Raw genomic sequence first — 6,285 nt, forward strand, 5'->3', positions numbered from 1 at the left:
TTACCTTTGTAATTCGAAAGCAAATGCTATTTTTAAGAAATGAATTGCACACATCCAGGACTGAGTGATCCGAACAACTAGAGCTCAGACAGTTCCTGAGAAAAAGGCTTGGGGGTTTTGGTTGACCTCATACCAGAGTGAGTCATCCCAGTAAAGTAGCTGCCAAACACTGGGCAGACAAGTAGAAATGCAGGTCCCAGACTGGAGAAGGAAACCTCCCTTGCACCTCAGGGCTGTCAGACTTTAGGTGGGCTGGAGAGCTGCCCTGCAGCTGAGGAGAACCTGAGTGCAGTTGAAGGACCTTGGAAAAGAGGCACCTGGGGAGAGGTCTTCACAATACACCTACAGTTGGCATGCAGGTATGGGCAGGGTGACCAAGGGGGCTTAACTTGTCTGGAGAAATAGTGAGCAAGGAGAGGCTAGAAGCCCATCTCACTAGTTGATCACATTAGGAGACCTCCCTAATGTTTGTAGAATAGGAGTAGGAAGAGATACATCCCCAACTCAATATCTCAGAGGGAATGTGCTGAAACTATTAACAGTAAGCAATAGTGATAACAATAATGAGAATTGGTGTGTGCCAGACTCTTTGTGCCTAGCACATTATATATAATACATTATAATATATGTAATTATATACAATATATAATACTAATTATGTTGATTATTATATATAATACATGGTATGTTATGTAATTGGAACTTCTCAAGTGGCTCAGTGGTAAAAGAATCCTCCTGCAATATAGGAGATGCAGGTTTGATCCCTAGGTGGGAAATATCCCCTGGAGAAGGAAATGGCAATCCACTCCAGTATTCTTGCCTGGGAAATCCCATGGACAGAGGAGCCTGGCAGGCTACAGTCCAGAAGGTCACACAGAGTCAAACACCACTGAAGCAACTTAGCACGAACACAAGTGTGTGTCTGTGTGTGTGTGTGTGTAGTTAGGCATAAAGGGCCTGGTTGGTATATATAATCAGTGGCTTTCAAATTCAATCTATACTAGACTCCTCTGGAAGGCCTCTTGCAACACAGACTGCTGGGTCCCACTCCAAGAGTTGCAGATTCAGTATGTCAGGAGCGGGGCTAATTCACAGGTGATTAAATGTGGCTGGTCTGGGAACCACACTTTGAGAACCACAATATACTTTATCTTATTATTTGTCACAACCACCTTGCAGTAGAGATTCTGTTGTTATCCCCATTTTACAGATCAAAAAACAAACAAAACAAAACACATCATCTGAGGTTCCTTACAGAGGCAAAATTACTGTTTACAGCTAGTAAGTGCCAGAACCTAGATTTGAATCTAGGCTTTCCTGACTCCAAAGTTCATGCTTAACAAAAACAATCAGTTCTTTTTTTTCAATTAATTGATAAGTAGAAATCAAGATTGCATTGTTTGAAATTAACACAACATTGTAAATCAACTATACTTCAATAAAATTTTTAAAAAGATTCTATGGTTTGGTAACAAACTTATAAATTGTTCCTTGGAGTTATCAAAAAAAAAAAGTCAAAATTTTGATCCCCAGAAGAAGCTTGACAGGAGTTGCCAGTGTTTCAGAGGTACAGAAAGAGCAATGCCTTGAGGGAGGAAGAGGGACTTTGGATATACCTTGTCCAAGTTTTCTCAGTTCTTACAGCTTCAGGATCTTGTGCTGTGGGTTCTCTGCTAGAGCAGTTGTTCTTCCCTTTCTTAGGATGCAATATACCAAATGTGCATTGACCATCTTGTTCGATTGAGCAGGGTAGGCTGAATGACGGCCACCAATGATATCAGGTCCTAATCCCCAGAAGCTATGAATGTTACCTTATATGGCAAAAGGAACTTAACAGATGTGTTTATATCAAGAATCTTAGACCTAAACAGACATTTCTCCAAAGAAGACATACAGATGGCCAATAAACACATTGAAAAAATGTTCAACATCACTCATTATTAGAGAAATGCAAATCAAAACTACAATGAGGTATCACCTCACACTCTTCAGAATGGCCATCACCAAAAAAAAAAAAAAAAAATCTACAAACAATAAATGCTGGAGAGGATGGGGAAAAAAGGGAACCCTTTTGCCCTGTTGGTGGGAATGTAAACTGATACAGCCACTATGGAGAACAATATGGTGATTCTTTAAAAAACTAGGAATAAAACTACCATATGATTCAGCAATCCCACTACTGGGCATATGACCTAAGAAAATTGTAATTCAAAAAGACATATTTAATACTTAGGAATAAATCTACCTAAAGAAACAAAAAACCTATATATAGAAAACTATAAAACACTGATGAAAGAAATCAAATATGACACAAATAGATGGAGAAATATACCATGTTCATGGATTGGAAGAATCAATATAGTGAAAATGGGTATACTACCCAAAGCAATCTACAGATTCAATGCAATGCCTATCAAGTTACCAATGGTATTTTTCACAGAACTAGAACAAATAATTTCACAATTTGTATGGAAATATAAAAAACCTCAAATAGCCAAAGCAATCTTGAGAAAGAAGAATAGAACTGGAGGAATCAACCTGCCTGACTTCAGACTATACTACAAAGCTACAGTCATCAAGACAGTATGGTACTGGCACAAAGACAGAAATATAGATCAATGGAACAAAATAGAAAGCCTAGAGATAAATCCACTCACCTACAGACAACTTATCTTTGACAAAGGAGGCAAAAATATACAATGGAGAAAAGACAATCTCTTTAACAAGTGGTGCTGGGAAAACTGGTCAACCACCTGTAAAAGAATAAAACTAGAACACTTTCTAACACCACACACAAAAATAAACTCAAAATGGATTAGAGATCTAAATGTAAGACCAGAAACTATAAAACTCCTATAGGAAAACATAGGCAAAACACTCTGACATAAATCACAGCAAGATCCTCTATGACCCACCTCCCAGAGTAATGGAAATAAAAGCAAAAATAAACAAATGGCACCTAATTAAATTTAAAAGTTTTTGCACAACAAAGGAAACTATAAGCAAGGTGAAAAGACAGCTTTCAGAATGAGAGAAAATAGTAGCAAATGAAGCAACTGACAAAGAATTAATTTCAAAAATATACAAGCAGCTCATGCAGCTCAATACCAGAAAAATAAATGACCCAATCAAAAAATGGGCCAAAGAACTAAACAGACATTTCTCCAAAGAAAACACATAGATGGCTAACAAACACATGAAAAGATGCTCAACATCACTCATTATCAGAGAAATGCAAATCAAAACCACAATGAGGTACCATCTCATGCCAGTCAGAATGGCTGCTATCAAAAAGTCTACAAACAATAAATGCTGGAGAGGGTGTGGAGAAAAGGGAACCCCCTTACACTGTTGGTGGTACAGTGTACAGCCACTATGGATAACAGTGTGGAGATTCCTTAAAAAAATGGAAATAGAACTGCCATATGACCCAGCAATCCCACTGCTGGGCATACACACCAAGGAAACCAGAATTGAAAGAGACACGTGTACCCCAATGTTCATCGCAGCACTGTTTATAATAGCCAGGACATGGAAGCAACCTAGAAGTCCATCAGCAGAAGAATGGGTAAGAAAGTTGTGGTACATATACACAATGGAATATTACTCAGCTATTAAAAAGAATGCATTTGAATCGGTTCTAATGAGGTGGATGAAACTGGAGCCTATTATACAGAGTGAAGTAAGTCAGAAAGAAAAACACCAAAATAGTATATTAACACATATATATGGAATTTAGAAAGATGGGAATGACAACCCTATACATGAGACAGCAAAAGAGACACAGATATAAAGAACAGACTTTTAGACTCTGCGGGATGATCTGAGAGAATAGCATTGAAACATGTGTATTACCATACGTGAAATAGATGACCAGTCCAAGTTCGATGCATGAAACAGGGCACTCAAAGCCAGTGCACTGGGACAACTCAGAGGGATGGGGTGGGAAGGGAGGTGGGAGCAGGGTTTGGGATGGGGGACACATATCCACCCGTAGCTGATTCATGTCAGTGTACGGCAAAAAACCACCACGGTATTGTAAAGTAATTAGCCTCCAATTAAAATAAACAAATAAATGTTTTTTAAAAAGACACTTGTACCCCAATGTTCATTGCCACAGCATTTACCACAGTCAGGACATGGAAACAACCTAGCTGTCCATCAATAGATGAATGGGTAAAGAAGGTGTGATACATGTATACAACAGAATATTAATCTGCCATAAAAAGGAATGAATTTGAGTCAGTGGATGAGTAGTGAGGTGGATGGACCTAGAGCCTGTTGTATACAGAGTGAGGAAAATCAGAAAGAAAAAAACAAATATCATGTATTAACACATATGTATGGAATCAAGGAAGATGGTACCCATGAACCTATTTGCAGGGCAGGAACACAGACACAGACGTAGAGAACAGACTTGTGGACACAGCGGGAGGAGGAGAGGGTAGGATGAATTGAGAGAGCAGCATTGAAATATACGCATTACCCTGTGCAAGACAGCCAATGGGAAGCTGTTGTATAACACAGAGAGCTCAGCCTGGTGCTCTGTGACAACCTAGAGGGCTGGGAGGTGGGAGGGAGGTTCAAGAGGGAAGGGACATATGCATAGTGATGGCTAATTCACGTTGTTGTATGGCAGAAACCAACACAACACTGTAAAGCAATTATCCTCAAATTAAAAATAAATTCTTGTAAAAGAAAATTAAAATGGGGAGATCATCCTGGGTTATCGCAGTGGACCTATACCAGTCGCAAGGATCCTCCAGGAGAGAAGGCAAGCACAGAGAAAGAGACTGGAAGATGTGATGCTGCTAGTTTTGAAGATGGAGGAAAGGCCACAAGCCAAGGAATGCAGCTCTAGCTTGATTGAAAAAGCAAGGAAGCAGATTCTTCCCCAAAGCCTCCAGAAGAAACGCAAGCCCTGTCAATACCTTGATTTTAACCCCTGCGAGACCCTTTTTGGATCTCTGACCTCCAACTCTAAGATAAAAATATTGTCTTAAACCATTAAATTTATGGTAATGTGTTACAGAAGCTACAGGAAACTGTTATGAAATTAAGTGCTGCAAATAGAAAACTGCCTCTGGTTGTCACAGAAATGTGTGAGCCAATAAACATGCACACATCCAAACTCACACTCACATGGCTTCTGCCCTGTGCATGTAGAGGAGCAGGTGCAGACAGGTGCCTCAGTGGCTTCTGGCCTCAAACAGTGAGAGAACCCATAGCCATCTGGACCCACACAGACCTCTTCTGGTCTGTCTTTCAGTAAGTAAGAAAGCAAAGGTGATTCATTCCCTCAATAAACATTTACTGAGTACCTGCTCTGTGCCCAGTTTCATGCTGGATATGGGTATGAGAGATGAGGCAATCAAATCCTCGTGGGCTTCCGGTCCAGAGGTGCAATACTCTTTCACGTTCGTAATTATAGTGTGGGTGTCTCAGAAGCAGGCTCGATTCAAAAGTCAGCACCCATGTGGAAAGCATATATCATTCACAATTACATTTGAAAACCCTTAAATTACCTATAATGCACAATAATTTTTTTAAACTGATGATGTTGATTGCCTGATTGTTCTTTTTTCCCCCAGGAATGGCAGCTTTATTTATTTATTTATTTATTTTTGACCGTGCCATGTGGCATCCAGGATGGTTCCCTAAGAATCTCACTCAGGCCTCCACCATGAAAGTGCCATAAACTAACCACTAGGCCACCAAAGAACTCCCCACAGTAATTCTTTTGTATGCCTAGATCTTAGAACTCAGCCAAAGGGAGTGACTAAAGCAAAGGCTGTCTTAAGATATCTGCACATTGAAGCCACTCTGCCTTTAAGAAAAAGACCCTATCTCTACGGGTGAATTGAGATTGGGCAGAGAATTTGGGAGTGCTCCTGGCAGCTGCAGGGTGATTCCAATCTGTCTTTATATTAAGCATCTATCATCTTAGTGAATGTTCAAAGATTAGTTTGTTTTTATGAGGATAATACAAACTCTGGAGTTGCATCTTTAGGGGTCACTTGGAGGATGAAACTGAAGTGAAAGTGTTAGTTGCTCAGTGTGTCCAACTCTTTGCAACCCCATGGATTGTAGCCTGCCAGGCTCCTCTGTCCACGGGATTCTCCAGGCAAGAATACTGGAGTGGGTTGCCATTCCCTTCTCCAGGGGATCTTCCTGACCCAGGGATCAAATCCTGGTCTTCTGCACTGCACTGCAGGCAGATTCTTTATCGTCTGAGCCACGAGGGAAGCCTGATGGAGGGAGGGTAAGTTGATGTTTTAAATGTGC

The sequence above is a fragment of the Bos indicus x Bos taurus genome, chromosome 2 (assembly GCF_003369695.1).
Source record: "Bos indicus x Bos taurus breed Angus x Brahman F1 hybrid chromosome 2, Bos_hybrid_MaternalHap_v2.0, whole genome shotgun sequence".
Taxonomy (NCBI): domain Eukaryota; kingdom Metazoa; phylum Chordata; class Mammalia; order Artiodactyla; family Bovidae; genus Bos; species Bos indicus x Bos taurus.